Genomic DNA, 17,188 nt, shown 5'->3' on the forward strand with positions numbered 1-17,188 from the left:
TGGCCGGGACCCGACCCGCGCTGCGACAGACACGCGCGCGCCAGAACGGGGCGCCGCGGGAGACGGTCCCCCGCCCGCACGCAACGTCGCCGTCGCGCGGGTGGCGGCGGCAGACACGGAGGAGGCCGCAGCGGCCCCGGGAAGCGAGTCGCGCTCGGGGCGGGGCCCCGGTCGGGCAGCCAGAACAGGCGACGACGGGGAAGGGCTCGGGAGAAGGCCGGCGGCGGCGAGGGCCGAGGCGCCGGAGAGGCGGCGGCGGAAGGGCCGCGGCCCGCCGAGAGACGCGCTCGGGGCGAAGGAGGGAAGACAGAACCTCCCGAGGCAAGTCGGCCGCCGGAGCACACACGGGGTCTCACCGCCAGGGGCCTCCAGCACCAGGGGCGGTCCCGCGGCGCCCGGAACGGCGACTGGCCCCGTCGCCCCACGCGCAGCTCACGGGGGCTCGGCCCCGCCACGGCCAGGGCTCTCCCGCACACGGCGCCAGCGTCCCGCGCCGGGCGCCTGGCGCGCGGGCCCCACCCGACCGGAGCCGAGAGCACTTCGCCCGGGGCCACCACCGGCCTCGGTGGCCGGAGGCGACACCCGCACGGCGAGGCCCACTTCGGTCCCGGCCGGTGGGCGGCGCGGCCAGGCGTCTGCCCGGGCGGGGGAGCACCGGGGGCAGCGGGGAGCGCGGCGCGCGCCTCGACGGAGGGAGCACGGGCTCGCGGGAAGGCTCCCGGGGACGGCCTCGGGCGCGGACGGGCCACCAGGAAAACACACGCGGGATCCCACCGCCAACGACACGCGAGGGCGGTCCCACGACGCCTGGGACGCCGGCCGGCCTCAGCCACCCCTCGGCCTCCCGCGGGCCCGGCCCCACCGCCGGGGCCTACGTGAGGCGCCCCCGCCGCCGGGGGCCGCCCCGTCCACCCAGCCACCCGTCTGCCTGTCTGGTCTGCTCCGGGGCCCACGTCCCGAGGGAACGCGCCCGAGAGCGGCGGCGGCCCCCACCCATGCCCGCACGCCACCACCGGCTGCGGCTCGGGACGGGAGCGAGCGGAGAGCCAGCCGCTCGCGGCGGGGCGGAGCCCGGACGGGGCCGGGCCCTCTCCCCGCCCCAGCGCGCGACGGGAGAACCACGCGCACGCTCGCGCACACGCGCGGCCCCGCGCCCGACGACGGCCCGGCCGGGCGTGACCCTCCCCCGACTCGGAGGGGGGAGGCGCCGGCCGCGGTAGGCAAAGAGCAGCTCTGCCCACGCGCCACGGTGGTGGCGTCCGTGGCTACTACGCGCAAAGGAGGGGCGGCGGCTGGGGGGTCCGGTACCCCAAGGCACCCTCTCGGATCGCTAGAGAAGGCTTTCTCACCGAGGGCGTGTCGCCCCCGCCCATCGTCCGCCATCGGTCCCACCAAGGCGCTTACAGACACCATGGCCACGCAACGCAGGAGGGGTCTGCGGTAGAGGTAAGGCCTAGAGCAAGTCGGAGCGTCCGTGGTCAGGGCCGCGAGCCCGCGCTGCCCCGGGCTCGCCATCTCTGGCCACACTGGGCTTAGCTAGGGATCTACAAGGCCCCTGTGCGGCTCCCAAGTCAGTGCCTCCTCTCAGGCCGAGAGACCAAGGGAGGCAGAGACTGGGACGGAGGTGCCGATCAAACAGCACCTCCCAACCAAAGAGCCAGCGCCACGCCGCTGGCTCGGCCCGCCACGGTCACTCCCACACCCGCGGGGAAACCCCAGCAAGGGGAACACGCGGGCACGCGCCCGAGCCTGCCCGCCCCCACACGGCACGCCGTGGGGGGCGACGAGGCACCCGTCCACCCCGAGGGGGACGAGGGGCACGCCTCCCTTACCGACTCGACCCCTCCGCTCCTCAGACACACCAGCGCAGTGGTTACCTGAGGAGGCCGACGGGAACAGGGAACGACACCGCCACTCGGCCTCGGGCGCCTGAGGGACGACCTGGAACGCTCCAGGGGCACCGCCAACGGCCCGGGGAACGCGCTCACGCGCCCGGGAAGGCGCGCGGCGCGGCGGCAACACGGCCCGCCCCACCGCGGGGAGGGCCGCCCGCGAGACACAGCCAAGAGGCACAGGCGGAGCATCCGCCGCGTCACGGAGACCCCGACACCGCCCACGCCACGAGGCACGGGGCGGGGGAGCGAGGTCGGGCCGGATTCCGCACCCCTGCCGCCTCCCACACGCCACTCGCAGCGGGGGAGAACGGGCGAGGGGACCCGCGGGCAGAGCGAGAAGAGCGGTCCCGTTCGCCATGAACGTCCGTCCCTCGTCTGGCACGGCTTAGGCCCGGCCCGGGAGAGCACAGCATCACCACATCGGTCGGCAGCATAACGCGAGGGACCCCCGAGCAAGGGAAGGCCGGCGAGGACAGCGAGCGGAGGAGCCTGCTTCAGCCTCACCGACCCCTCTCCTCCTCCAGCAAGCGCGGGCGACCACCCCAGGACGAGAACGCCTGACACGCACTGGCACGGAGCCGGTGGGATGGGGTAAGTCGCGACCGCACCCGGGTGCCGGCGGCAGGGAGTGCACGTGGTAGAGGACCCCGCGCCCCTAACCCCGCCGCCCTCGGGTACCAGAGACCGGAGGTGGCACCACGGTCGTGGGGGCGCCTGGAACGCACAAGAGCCGGCGCGCAGGCCCCAGCGGGCGGCTCAAGCGGCGGGGGTGGAAACGGGCGTCCGGTTCTCGGCCAGAGCCCGGAGCCCTCCCCGCACACGCATCCAGGCACCCGGAAGCTCTCGGGCGACTGTCACCCGAGCAGAGCGTGTCAGCACTTACCTGGCGGCACAAAACCACCCATTCGGGGGCAAGAATCGCCGCGCCCGGAGACGGGGCCCACCCACGGATCACCAGGGGAACCCCTGGATCACGGCCACGGCCACCAGACCCCAAGCACGACCCCATCGCCACCAGGCCCGGAGCTCCCGGGGCCATCTGGTCGACCCCAGAAGCGTGGCGGCAGGGGGAGCCGGGGACAGCCTCCCCGGGCCGCCCGCGCGGGCCGGGACCGGTCGGTCCCTCCCTCTGAGTCGCCGGGTCAGGACTTAGAAAAGAATTCCGCGGAGGCGCCTCCGGCGACCGGGCCCGGGGCGGGACCGTGGCTCCCGTCCCTCAGCCGGGGCTCCACCTACGCCTCGAGCCGGCCCCCTCCCGCCTCCGGACAAAGACGCGACCCGCGAAACTCGGAGAGAGAAGTCCGGTCCGACGGCCCGGACCCACCCCGGGCACGCGTCCGGGCCGGGGACGCCCTCCCCGGCCCGCCCTCGAGGGCTCCCGGGGCCGGTCCACGCTCTTCTCCAGGGCGGGACTTGGAAAAAAAAACTGCCACGGAGGAGGAGGCATCCGAGGACCGGGCCCGGTCCCCACCGCCAGAGCCGGTCGACTCGGAAGACCAGTGGGGAAAAGGCCAGCCCGGCGGCCGAGCCCGTCGCGCCCTCCACGGGCCTCCCCCGCAAGGCCCCGGCCGGTCGCCCACCTCCGGAGCGGGGCGCGGAAAGGGGATCGGCGACGCGGAAGGCCCGACCACCGGGCCGCCCTCGGGACGACGGCCGGGCACGGGACGAGCTCCCTCGCCCGTTCCCCCGCGGCGGCCCCCCACCCCCTCCCGGGGACGGAGGGGCACCGGCGGCTGCTGGTCGACCCGTCCGGGAGGCCCCACACCCCGGCCGGCACCGGGCGGCGCGGCGACAGCCACCTCCCTCAGTAGCCTGCACCTCCAATCTCCGGCGAGCGGGCGTCGCGCTCACGCCCCGGCGCCACCGGGCCAGATCCCGCCAGCGACGCCGGCCTCCCGGGACTCTGCCTCGGTCACCGCGGCCGAGTCCCGTCCCTTGGCCCGCGTCGCCGGAGCTCCGGAGGAAAGAGACGATATAAAAGCGGCCGCCAGGTGGCACCCGGCGACCGACGACCGCCTCAGCGGGACGGAGCCGGAGCGCGGGCCCGCCGGGGAGCACAGCCGGGCCGCCGGGCCGCCCGATCCCGTCCCGGAGCCCCCTCGGACCCAGCCTCCCGGCCCAGTGCGGCCCCGGGGCGTCCGCCCGCGGGCTCCCGGCCGCCAAGGCGCAGCCCCAGCCGCAGGAGGGGGACTCGGAAAAGGTTTCTCGGGCGATCACCGGGAAGGGGAAGGGGAGAGTTCCCCCCAGAGAGGCCAGGGGGCGGCCCGGGCCGGGCTGGGCCGGTGCGGCCGGGAGGCCGCCGCTTCCCGGAGCGGCTGGAGCGCCCCCGGGGTTCCCGGGAGGACTTAGAAAATCAGGGCGGGCGGGGACGGTCAAACCGAAACCAGGCACGTCATCCGAGAAGGACCGTGATGACGGGAGGAGGAAAGCTTTCCAGTCCAGAGGGCCTGTCGAAGGCAGGCGGAGAGTCTACCCGCTGAAACTGACGAAGATGGGCAAAAGAAGCTAGCTCAGGCGCCGACATTTAAGGAAATAAAAAAAAAAAAGCACGAGGGCGTGGAGAAATGGGGAAAAATCAACACTGAGAAATCTACCCTCTGAAACCGACGAAGATGGGCAACAGGGGCTAGCTCAGGTGGCAATTTTTAAGGAAAAATGAAAGGAAGTGCGTGGAGACCTGGGGAAAAAGCAACACGGAGAAATCTACCCTCTAGAACTGAGAAAGAAGCGCAACAGAGGCTAGCTCAGGTGGCAATCTTTAAGCAAAAAAAATAAAATAAAAAAATACAATGGCGAGGAGACGCGGTCAAAAAGCAACCCTGAAAAAGGTACCCTCTGAAACTGAGGAAGCAGGGCAACAGTGCCTAGCTCAGGTGACAATCTTTAAGCAAAAGAAACACACAAGGGCGTGGGGAGCTGGGGAAAAGGCAACACTGAGAAATCCACCCTCTGAAACTGACGAAGATGGGCAAGAGAGGCTGGCTTCAGGTGGCAATCTTTCAGCAAAAGAAACACACAAGGGCGTGGGGAGCTGGGGAAAAGGCAACACTGAGAAATCCACCCTCTGAAACGGACGAAGATGGGCAAGAGAGGCTACCTCAGGTGGCAATCCTTAAGCAAAAACAAAGCACAAAGGCGTGGAGCCCTGGGGACAAAGCAACCCTGAAATATCTACCCTCTGAAACTGAGGAACATGGGCAAGAGAGGCTAGCTCAGGTGGCACTCGTTAAGCAAAAACAAAACCCAAAGGCGTGGAGACCTGGGGAAAAAGCAACCCTGAAATATCTACCCTCTGAAACTGAGGAAGATGGGCAAGAGAGGCTGGCTTCAGGTGGCAATCTTTAAGCAAAAGAAACACACAAGGGCGTGGGGAGCTGGGGAAAAGGCAACACTGAGAAATCCACCCTCTGAAACTGAGGAACATGGGCAAAAGAAGCTAGCTCAGGTTGCAACCTTTAAGCAGAAAAAAAACACAAGGGCGTGCAGACCTGGCAAAAAAGCAACAGTGAGAAATCTACCCTCTGAAACCGACGAAGATGGACAACAGAGGCTAGCTCAGGTGGCAATTTTTAAGGAAAAATAAAAGGAAGTGCGTGGAGACCTGGGGAAAAAGCAACACGGAGAAATCTACCCTCTAGAACTGAGAAAGAAGCGCAACAGAGGCTAGCTCAGGTGGCAATCTTTAAGCAAAAAAAATAAGATAAAAAAATACAATGGCGAGGAGACCCGGTCAAAAAGCAACCCTGAAAAAGGTACCCTCTGAAACTGAGGAAGCAGGGCAACAGTGCCTAGCTCAGGTGACAATCTTTAAGCAAAAGAAACACACAAGGGCGTGGGGAGCTGGCGAAAAGGCAACACTGAGAAATCCACCCTCTGAAACGGACGAAGATGGGCAACAGAGGCTAGCTCAGGTGGCAATCTTTAAGCAAAAGAAACACACAAGGGCGTGGAGACCTGGGGAAAAAGCAACACGGAGAAATCCACCCTCTGAAACTGAGGAAGATGGGCAAGAGAGGCTACCTCAGGTGGCAATCCTTAAGCAAAAACAAAGCACAAAGGCGTGGAGCCCTGGGGACAAAGCAACCCTGAAATATCTACCCTCTGAAACTGAGGAACATGGGCAAGAGAGGCTAGCTCAGGTGGCACTCGTTAAGCAAAAACAAAACCCAAAGGCGTGGAGACCTGGGGAAAAAGCAACCCTGAAATATCTACCCTCTGAAACTGAGGAAGATGGGCAAGAGAGGCTGGCTTCAGGTGGCAATCTTTAAGCAAAAGAAACACACAAGGGCGTGGGGAGCTGGGGAAAAGGCAACACTGAGAAATCCACCCTCTGAAACGGACGAAGATGGGCAACAGAGGCTAGCTCAGGTGGCAATCGTTAAGCAAAAGAAACACACAAGGGCGTGGAGGCCTGGGGAAAAAGCAACACGGAGAAATCCACCCTCTGAAACTGAGGAACATGGGCAAAAGAAGCTAGCTCAGGTTGCAACCTTTAAGCAGAAAAAAAACACAAGGGCGTGCAGACCTGGCAAAAAAGCAACAGTGAGAAATCTACCCTCTGAAACCGACGAAGATGGACAACAGAGGCTAGCTCAGGTGGCAATTTTTAAGGAAAAATAAAAGGAAGTGCGTGGAGACCTGGGGAAAAAGCAACACGGAGAAATCTACCCTCTAGAACTGAGAAAGAAGCGCAACAGAGGCTAGCTCAGGTGGCAATCTTTAAGCAAAAAAAATAAGATAAAAAAATACAATGGCGAGGAGACCCGGTCAAAAAGCAACCCTGAAAAAGGTACCCTCTGAAACTGAGGAAGCAGGGCAACAGTGCCTAGCTCAGGTGACAATCTTTAAGCAAAAGAAACACACAAGGGCGTGGGGAGCTGGCGAAAAGGCAACACTGAGAAATCCACCCTCTGAAACGGACGAAGATGGGCAACAGAGGCTAGCTCAGGTGGCAATCTTTAAGCAAAAGAAACACACAAGGGCGTGGAGACCTGGGGAAAAAGCAACACGGAGAAATCCACCCTCTGAAACTGAGGAAGATGGGCAAGAGAGGCTACCTCAGGTGGCAATCCTTAAGCAAAAACAAAGCACAAAGGCGTGGAGCCCTGGGGACAAAGCAACCCTGAAATATCTACCCTCTGAAACTGAGGAACATGGGCAAGAGAGGCTAGCTCAGGTGGCACTCGTTAAGCAAAAACAAAACCCAAAGGCGTGGAGACCTGGGGAAAAAGCAACCCTGAAATATCTACCCTCTGAAACTGAGGAAGATGGGCAAGAGAGGCTGGCTTCAGGTGGCAATCTTTAAGCAAAAGAAACACACAAGGGCGTGGGGAGCTGGGGAAAAGGCAACACTGAGAAATCCACCCTCTGAAACGGACGAAGATGGGCAACAGAGGCTAGCTCAGGTGGCAATCGTTAAGCAAAAGAAACACACAAGGGCGTGGAGGCCTGGGGAAAAAGCAACACGGAGAAATCCACCCTCTGAAACTGACGAACATGGGCGAAAGAAGCTAGCTCAGGTTGCAACCTTTAAGCAGAAAAAAAACACAAGGGCGTGCAGACCTGGCAAAAAAGCAACAGTGAGAAATCTACCCTCTGAAACCGACGAAGATGGACAACAGAGGCTAGCTCAGGTGGCAATTTTTAAGGAAAAATAAAAGGAAGTGCGTGGAGACCTGGGGAAAAAGCAACACGGAGAAATCTACCCTCTAGAACTGAGAAAGAAGCGCAACAGAGGCTAGCTCAGGTGGCAATCTTTAAGCAAAAAAAATAAAATAAAAAAATACAATGGCGAGGAGACCCGGTCAAAAAGCAACCCTGAAAAAGGTACCCTCTGAAACTGAGGAAGCAGGGCAACAGTGCCTAGCTCAGGTGACAATCTTTAAGCAAAAGAAACACACAAGGGCGTGGGGAGCTGGCGAAAAGGCAACACTGAGAAATCCACCCTCTGAAACGGACGAAGATGGGCAACAGAGGCTAGCTCAGGTGGCAATCTTTAAGCAAAAGAAACACACAAGGGCGTGGAGACCTGGGGAAAAAGCAACACGGAGAAATCCACCCTCTGAAACTGAGGAAGATGGGCAAGAGAGGCTACCTCAGGTGGCAATCCTTAAGCAAAAACAAAGCACAAAGGCGTGGAGCCCTGGGGACAAAGCAACCCTGAAATATCTACCCTCTGAAACTGAGGAACATGGGCAAGAGAGGCTAGCTCAGGTGGCACTCGTTAAGCAAAAACAAAACACAAAGGCGTGGAGACCTGGGGAAAAAGCAACCCTGAAATATCTACCCTCTGAAACTGAGGAAGATGGGCAAGAGAGGCTGGCTTCAGGTGGCAATCTTTAAGCAAAAGAAACACACAAGGGCGTGGAGGCCTGGGGAAAAAGCAACACGGAGAAATCCACCCTCTGAAACTGAGGGACATGGGCAAAAGAAGCTAGCTCAGGTTGCAACCTTTAAGCAGAAAAAAAACACAAGGGCGTGCAGACCTGGCAAAAAAGCAACAGTGAGAAATCTACCCTCTGAAACCGACGAAGATGGACAACAGAGGCTAGCTCAGGTGGCAATTTTTAAGGAAAAATAAAAGGAAGTGCGTGGAGACCTGGGGAAAAAGCAACACGGAGAAATCTACCCTCTAGAACTGAGAAAGAAGCGCAACAGAGGCTAGCTCAGGTGGCAATCTTTAAGCAAAAAAAATAAGATAAAAAAATACAATGGCGAGGAGACCCTGTCAAAAAGCAACCCTGAAAAAGGTACCCTCTGAAACTGAGGAAGCAGGGCAACAGTGCCTAGCTCAGGTGACAATCTTTAAGCAAAAGAAACACACAAGGGCGTGGGGAGCTGGCGAAAAGGCAACACTGAGAAATCCACCCTCTGAAACGGACGAAGATGGGCAACAGAGGCTAGCTCAGGTGGCAATCTTTAAGCAAAAGAAACACACAAGGGCGTGGAGACCTGGGGAAAAAGCAACACGGAGAAATCCACCCTCTGAAACTGAGGAAGATGGGCAAGAGAGGCTACCTCAGGTGGCAATCCTTAAGCAAAAACAAAGCACAAAGGCGTGGAGCCCTGGGGACAAAGCAACCCTGAAATATCTACCCTCTGAAACTGAGGAACATGGGCAAGAGAGGCTAGCTCAGGTGGCACTCGTTAAGCAAAAACAAAACCCAAAGGCGTGGAGACCTGGGGAAAAAGCAACCCTGAAATATCTACCCTCTGAAACTGAGGAAGATGGGCAAGAGAGGCTGGCTTCAGGTGGCAAACGTTAAGCAAAAGAAACACACAAGGGCGTGGAGACCTGGGGAAACAGCAACACGGAGATATCGACCCTCTGAAACTCAGGAAGATGGGCAAGAGAGGCTAGCTCAGGTGGCAATCGTTAAGCAAAAACAAAACCCAAAGGCGTGGAGACCTGGGGAAAAAGCAACCCTGAAATATCTACCCTCTGAAACTGAGGAAGATGGGCAAGAGAGGCTGGCTTCAGGTGGCAATCTTTAAGCAAAAGAAACACACAAGGGCGTGGGGAGCTGGGGAAAAGGCAACACTGAGAAATCCACCCTCTGAAACGGACGAAGATGGGCAACAGAGGCTAGCTCAGGTGGCAATCGTTAAGCAAAAGAAACACACAAGGGCGTGGAGGCCTGGGGAAAAAGCAACACGGAGAAATCCACCCTCTGAAACTGAGGGACATGGGCAAAAGAAGCTAGCTCAGGTTGCAACCTTTAAGCAGAAAAAAAACACAAGGGCGTGCAGACCTGGCAAAAAAGCAACAGTGAGAAATCTACCCTCTGAAACCGACGAAGATGGACAACAGAGGCTAGCTCAGGTGGCAATTTTTAAGGAAAAATAAAAGGAAGTGCGTGGAGACCTGGGGAAAAAGCAACACGGAGAAATCTACCCTCTAGAACTGAGAAAGAAGCGCAACAGAGGCTAGCTCAGGTGGCAATCTTTAAGCAAAAAAAATAAGATAAAAAAATACAATGGCGAGGAGACCCGGTCAAAAAGCAACCCTGAAAAAGGTACCCTCTGAAACTGAGGAAGCAGGGCAACAGTGCCTAGCTCAGGTGACAATCTTTAAGCAAAAGAAACACACAAGGGCGTGGAGACCTGGGGAAAAAGCAACCCTGAAATATCTACCCTCTGAAACTGAGGAAGATGGGCAAGAGAGGCTGGCTTCAGGTGGCAATCTTTAAGCAAAAGAAACACACAAGGGCGTGGAGACCTGGGGAAAAAGCAACACGGAGAAATCCACCCTCTGAAACTGAGGGACATGGGCAAAAGAAGCTAGCTCAGGTTGCAACCTTTAAGCAGAAAAAAAACACAAGGGCGTGCAGACCTGGCAAAAAAGCAACAGTGAGAAATCTACCCTCTGAAACCGACGAAGATGGACAACAGAGGCTAGCTCAGGTGGCAATTTTTAAGGAAAAATAAAAGGAAGTGCGTGGAGACCTGGGGAAAAAGCAACACGGAGAAATCTACCCTCTAGAACTGAGAAAGAAGCGCAACAGAGGCTAGCTCAGGTGGCAATCTTTAAGCAAAAAAAATAAGATAAAAAAATACAATGGCGAGGAGACCCGGTCAAAAAGCAACCCTGAAAAAGGTACCCTCTGAAACTGAGGAAGCAGGGCAACAGTGCCTAGCTCAGGTGACAATCTTTAAGCAAAAGAAACACACAAGGGCGTGGGGAGCTGGCGAAAAGGCAACACTGAGAAATCCACCCTCTGAAACGGACGAAGATGGGCAACAGAGGCTAGCTCAGGTGGCAATCTTTAAGCAAAAGAAACACACAAGGGCGTGGAGACCTGGGGAAACAGCAACACGGAGATATCGACCCTCTGAAACTCAGGAAGATGGGCAAGAGAGGCTAGCTCAGGTGGCAATCGTTAAGCAAAAACAAAACCCAAAGGCGTGGAGACCTGGGGAAAAAGCAACCCTGAAATATCTACCCTCTGAAACTGAGGAAGATGGGCAAGAGAGGCTGGCTTCAGGTGGCAATCTTTAAGCAAAAGAAACACACAAGGGCGTGGGGAGCTGGGGAAAAGGCAACACTGAGAAATCCACCCTCTGAAACGGACGAAGATGGGCAACAGAGGCTAGCTCAGGTGGCAATCTTTAAGCAAAAGAAACACACAAGGGCGTGGAGACCTGGGGAAAAAGCAACACGGAGAAATCCACCCTCTGAAACTGAGGAAGATGGGCAAGAGAGGCTACCTCAGGTGGCAATCCTTAAGCAAAAACAAAGCACAAAGGCGTGGAGCCCTGGGGACAAAGCAACCCTGAAATATCTACCCTCTGAAACTGAGGAACATGGGCAAGAGAGGCTAGCTCAGGTGGCACTCGTTAAGCAAAAACAAAACCCAAAGGCGTGGAGACCTGGGGAAAAAGCAACCCTGAAATATCTACCCTCTGAAACTGAGGAAGATGGGCAAGAGAGGCTGGCTTCAGGTGGCAATCTTTAAGCAAAAGAAACACACAAGGGCGTGGGGAGCTGGGGAAAAGGCAACACTGAGAAATCCACCCTCTGAAACGGACGAAGATGGGCAACAGAGGCTAGCTCAGGTGGCAATCGTTAAGCAAAAGAAACACACAAGGGCGTGGAGGCCTGGGGAAAAAGCAACACGGAGAAATCCACCCTCTGAAACTGAGGAACATGGGCAAAAGAAGCTAGCTCAGGTTGCAACCTTTAAGCAGAAAAAAAACACAAGGGCGTGCAGACCTGGCAAAAAAGCAACAGTGAGAAATCTACCCTCTGAAACCGACGAAGATGGACAACAGAGGCTAGCTCAGGTGGCAATTTTTAAGGAAAAATAAAAGGAAGTGCGTGGAGACCTGGGGAAAAAGCAACACGGAGAAATCTACCCTCTAGAACTGAGAAAGAAGCGCAACAGAGGCTAGCTCAGGTGGCAATCTTTAAGCAAAAAAAATAAAATAAAAAAATACAATGGCGAGGAGACCCGGTCAAAAAGCAACCCTGAAAAAGGTACCCTCTGAAACTGAGGAAGCAGGGCAACAGTGCCTAGCTCAGGTGACAATCTTTAAGCAAAAGAAACACACAAGGGCGTGGGGAGCTGGCGAAAAGGCAACACTGAGAAATCCACCCTCTGAAACGGACGAAGATGGGCAACAGAGGCTAGCTCAGGTGGCAATCTTTAAGCAAAAGAAACACACAAGGGCGTGGAGACCTGGGGAAAAAGCAACACGGAGAAATCCACCCTCTGAAACTGAGGAAGATGGGCAAGAGAGGCTACCTCAGGTGGCAATCCTTAAGCAAAAACAAAGCACAAAGGCGTGGAGCCCTGGGGACAAAGCAACCCTGAAATATCTACCCTCTGAAACTGAGGAACATGGGCAAGAGAGGCTAGCTCAGGTGGCACTCGTTAAGCAAAAACAAAACCCAAAGGCGTGGAGACCTGGGGAAAAAGCAACCCTGAAATATCTACCCTCTGAAACTGAGGAAGATGGGCAAGAGAGGCTGGCTTCAGGTGGCAATCTTTAAGCAAAAGAAACACACAAGGGCGTGGGGAGCTGGGGAAAAGGCAACACTGAGAAATCCACCCTCTGAAACTGAGGAACATGGGCAAAAGAAGCTAGCTCAGGTTGCAACCTTTAAGCAGAAAAAAAACACAAGGGCGTGCAGACCTGGCAAAAAAGCAACAGTGAGAAATCTACCCTCTGAAACCGACGAAGATGGACAACAGAGGCTAGCTCAGGTGGCAATTTTTAAGGAAAAATAAAAGGAAGTGCGTGGAGACCTGGGGAAAAAGCAACACGGAGAAATCTACCCTCTAGAACTGAGAAAGAAGCGCAACAGAGGCTAGCTCAGGTGGCAATCTTTAAGCAAAAAAAATAAGATAAAAAAATACAATGGCGAGGAGACCCGGTCAAAAAGCAACCCTGAAAAAGGTACCCTCTGAAACTGAGGAAGCAGGGCAACAGTGCCTAGCTCAGGTGACAATCTTTAAGCAAAAGAAACACACAAGGGCGTGGGGAGCTGGCGAAAAGGCAACACTGAGAAATCCACCCTCTGAAACGGACGAAGATGGGCAACAGAGGCTAGCTCAGGTGGCAATCTTTAAGCAAAAGAAACACACAAGGGCGTGGAGACCTGGGGAAAAAGCAACACGGAGAAATCCACCCTCTGAAACTGAGGAAGATGGGCAAGAGAGGCTACCTCACGTGGCAATCCTTAAGCAAAAACAAAGCACAAAGGCGTGGAGCCCTGGGGACAAAGCAACCCTGAAATATCTACCCTCTGAAACTGAGGAACATGGGCAAGAGAGGCTAGCTCAGGTGGCACTCGTTAAGCAAAAACAAAACCCAAAGGCGTGGAGACCTGGGGAAAAAGCAACCCTGAAATATCTACCCTCTGAAACTGAGGAAGATGGGCAAGAGAGGCTGGCTTCAGGTGGCAATCTTTAAGCAAAAGAAACACACAAGGGCGTGGGGAGCTGGGGAAAAGGCAACACTGAGAAATCCACCCTCTGAAACGGACGAAGATGGGCAACAGAGGCTAGCTCAGGTGGCAATCGTTAAGCAAAAGAAACACACAAGGGCGTGGAGGCCTGGGGAAAAAGCAACACGGAGAAATCCACCCTCTGAAACTGAGGAACATGGGCAAAAGAAGCTAGCTCAGGTTGCAACCTTTAAGCAGAAAAAAAACACAAGGGCGTGCAGACCTGGCAAAAAAGCAACAGTGAGAAATCTACCCTCTGAAACCGACGAAGATGGACAACAGAGGCTAGCTCAGGTGGCAATTTTTAAGGAAAAATAAAAGGAAGTGCGTGGAGACCTGGGGAAAAAGCAACACGGAGAAATCTACCCTCTAGAACTGAGAAAGAAGCGCAACAGAGGCTAGCTCAGGTGGCAATCTTTAAGCAAAAAAAATAAAATAAAAAAATACAATGGCGAGGAGACCCGGTCAAAAAGCAACCCTGAAAAAGGTACCCTCTGAAACTGAGGAAGCAGGGCAACAGTGCCTAGCTCAGGTGACAATCTTTAAGCAAAAGAAACACACAAGGGCGTGGGGAGCTGGCGAAAAGGCAACACTGAGAAATCCACCCTCTGAAACGGACGAAGATGGGCAACAGAGGCTAGCTCAGGTGGCAATCTTTAAGCAAAAGAAACACACAAGGGCGTGGAGACCTGGGGAAAAAGCAACACGGAGAAATCCACCCTCTGAAACTGAGGAAGATGGGCAAGAGAGGCTACCTCACGTGGCAATCCTTAAGCAAAAACAAAGCACAAAGGCGTGGAGCCCTGGGGACAAAGCAACCCTGAAATATCTACCCTCTGAAACTGAGGAACATGGGCAAGAGAGGCTAGCTCAGGTGGCACTCGTTAAGCAAAAACAAAACCCAAAGGCGTGGAGACCTGGGGAAAAAGCAACCCTGAAATATCTACCCTCTGAAACTGAGGAAGATGGGCAAGAGAGGCTGGCTTCAGGTGGCAATCTTTAAGCAAAAGAAACACACAAGGGCGTGGGGAGCTGGGGAAAAGGCAACACTGAGAAATCCACCCTCTGAAACTGAGGAACATGGGCAAAAGAAGCTAGCTCAGGTTGCAACCTTTAAGCAGAAAAAAAACACAAGGGCGTGCAGACCTGGCAAAAAAGCAACAGTGAGAAATCTACCCTCTGAAACCGACGAAGATGGACAACAGAGGCTAGCTCAGGTGGCAATTTTTAAGGAAAAATAAAAGGAAGTGCGTGGAGACCTGGGGAAAAAGCAACACGGAGAAATCTACCCTCTAGAACTGAGAAAGAAGCGCAACAGAGGCTAGCTCAGGTGGCAATCTTTAAGCAAAAAAAATAAAATAAAAAAATACAATGGCGAGGAGACCCGGTCAAAAAGCAACCCTGAAAAAGGTACCCTCTGAAACTGAGGAAGCAGGGCAACAGTGCCTAGCTCAGGTGACAATCTTTAAGCAAAAGAAACACACAAGGGCGTGGGGAGCTGGCGAAAAGGCAACACTGAGAAATCCACCCTCTGAAACGGACGAAGATGGGCAACAGAGGCTAGCTCAGGTGGCAATCTTTAAGCAAAAGAAACACACAAGGGCGTGGAGACCTGGGGAAAAAGCAACACGGAGAAATCCACCCTCTGAAACTGAGGAAGATGGGCAAGAGAGGCTACCTCACGTGGCAATCCTTAAGCAAAAACAAAGCACAAAGGCGTGGAGCCCTGGGGACAAAGCAACCCTGAAATATCTACCCTCTGAAACTGAGGAACATGGGCAAGAGAGGCTAGCTCAGGTGGCACTCGTTAAGCAAAAACAAAACCCAAAGGCGTGGAGACCTGGGGAAAAAGCAACCCTGAAATATCTACCCTCTGAAACTGAGGAAGATGGGCAAGAGAGGCTGGCTTCAGGTGGCAATCTTTAAGCAAAAGAAACACACAAGGGCGTGGGGAGCTGGGGAAAAGGCAACACTGAGAAATCCACCCTCTGAAACTGAGGAACATGGGCAAAAGAAGCTAGCTCAGGTTGCAACCTTTAAGCAGAAAAAAAACACAAGGGCGTGCAGACCTGGCAAAAAAGCAACAGTGAGAAATCTACCCTCTGAAACCGACGAAGATGGACAACAGAGGCTAGCTCAGGTGGCAATTTTTAAGGAAAAATAAAAGGAAGTGCGTGGAGACCTGGGGAAAAAGCAACACGGAGAAATCTACCCTCTAGAACTGAGAAAGAAGCGCAACAGAGGCTAGCTCAGGTGGCAATCTTTAAGCAAAAAAAATAAGATAAAAAAATACAATGGCGAGGAGACCCGGTCAAAAAGCAACCCTGAAAAAGGTACCCTCTGAAACTGAGGAAGCAGGGCAACAGTGCCTAGCTCAGGTGACAATCTTTAAGCAAAAGAAACACACAAGGGCGTGGGGAGCTGGCGAAAAGGCAACACTGAGAAATCCACCCTCTGAAACGGACGAAGATGGGCAACAGAGGCTAGCTCAGGTGGCAATCTTTAAGCAAAAGAAACACACAAGGGCGTGGAGACCTGGGGAAAAAGCAACACGGAGAAATCCACCCTCTGAAACTGAGGAAGATGGGCAAGAGAGGCTACCTCAGGTGGCAATCCTTAAGCAAAAACAAAGCACAAAGGCGTGGAGCCCTGGGGACAAAGCAACCCTGAAATATCTACCCTCTGAAACTGAGGAACATGGGCAAGAGAGGCTAGCTCAGGTGGCACTCGTTAAGCAAAAACAAAACCCAAAGGCGTGGAGACCTGGGGAAAAAGCAACCCTGAAATATCTACCCTCTGAAACTGAGGAAGATGGGCAAGAGAGGCTGGCTTCAGGTGGCAATCTTTAAGCAAAAGAAACACACAAGGGCGTGGGGAGCTGGGGAAAAGGCAACACTGAGAAATCCACCCTCTGAAACTGAGGAACATGGGCAAAAGAAGCTAGCTCAGGTTGCAACCTTTAAGCAGAAAAAAAACACAAGGGCGTGCAGACCTGGCAAAAAAGCAACAGTGAGAAATCTACCCTCTGAAACCGACGAAGATGGACAACAGAGGCTAGCTCAGGTGGCAATTTTTAAGGAAAAATAAAAGGAAGTGCGTGGAGACCTGGGGAAAAAGCAACACGGAGAAATCTACCCTCTAGAACTGAGAAAGAAGCGCAACAGAGGCTAGCTCAGGTGGCAATCTTTAAGCAAAAAAAATAAAATAAAAAAATACAATGGCGAGGAGACCCGGTCAAAAAGCAACCCTGAAAAAGGTACCCTCTGAAACTGAGGAAGCAGGGCAACAGTGCCTAGCTCAGGTGACAATCTTTAAGCAAAAGAAACACACAAGGGCGTGGGGAGCTGGCGAAAAGGCAACACTGAGAAATCCACCCTCTGAAACGGACGAAGATGGGCAACAGAGGCTAGCTCAGGTGGCAATCTTTAAGCAAAAGAAACACACAAGGGCGTGGAGACCTGGGGAAAAAGCAACACGGAGAAATCCACCCTCTGAAACTGAGGAAGATGGGCAAGAGAGGCTACCTCAGGTGGCAATCCTTAAGCAAAAACAAAGCACAAAGGCGTGGAGCCCTGGGGACAAAGCAACCCTGAAATATCTACCCTCTGAAACTGAGGAACATGGGCAAGAGAGGCTAGCTCAGGTGGCACTCGTTAAGCAAAAACAAAACCCAAAGGCGTGGAGACCTGGGGAAAAAGCAACCCTGAAATATCTACCCTCTGAAACTGAGGAAGATGGGCAAGAGAGGCTGGCTTCAGGTGGCAATCTTTAAGCAAAAGAAACACACAAGGGCGTGGGGAGCTGGGGAAAAGGCAACACTGAGAAATCCACCCTCTGAAACTGA

This window comes from Equus asinus, unplaced genomic scaffold, assembly GCF_041296235.1.
Source record: "Equus asinus isolate D_3611 breed Donkey unplaced genomic scaffold, EquAss-T2T_v2 contig_271, whole genome shotgun sequence".
Lineage (NCBI taxonomy): Eukaryota > Metazoa > Chordata > Mammalia > Perissodactyla > Equidae > Equus > Equus asinus.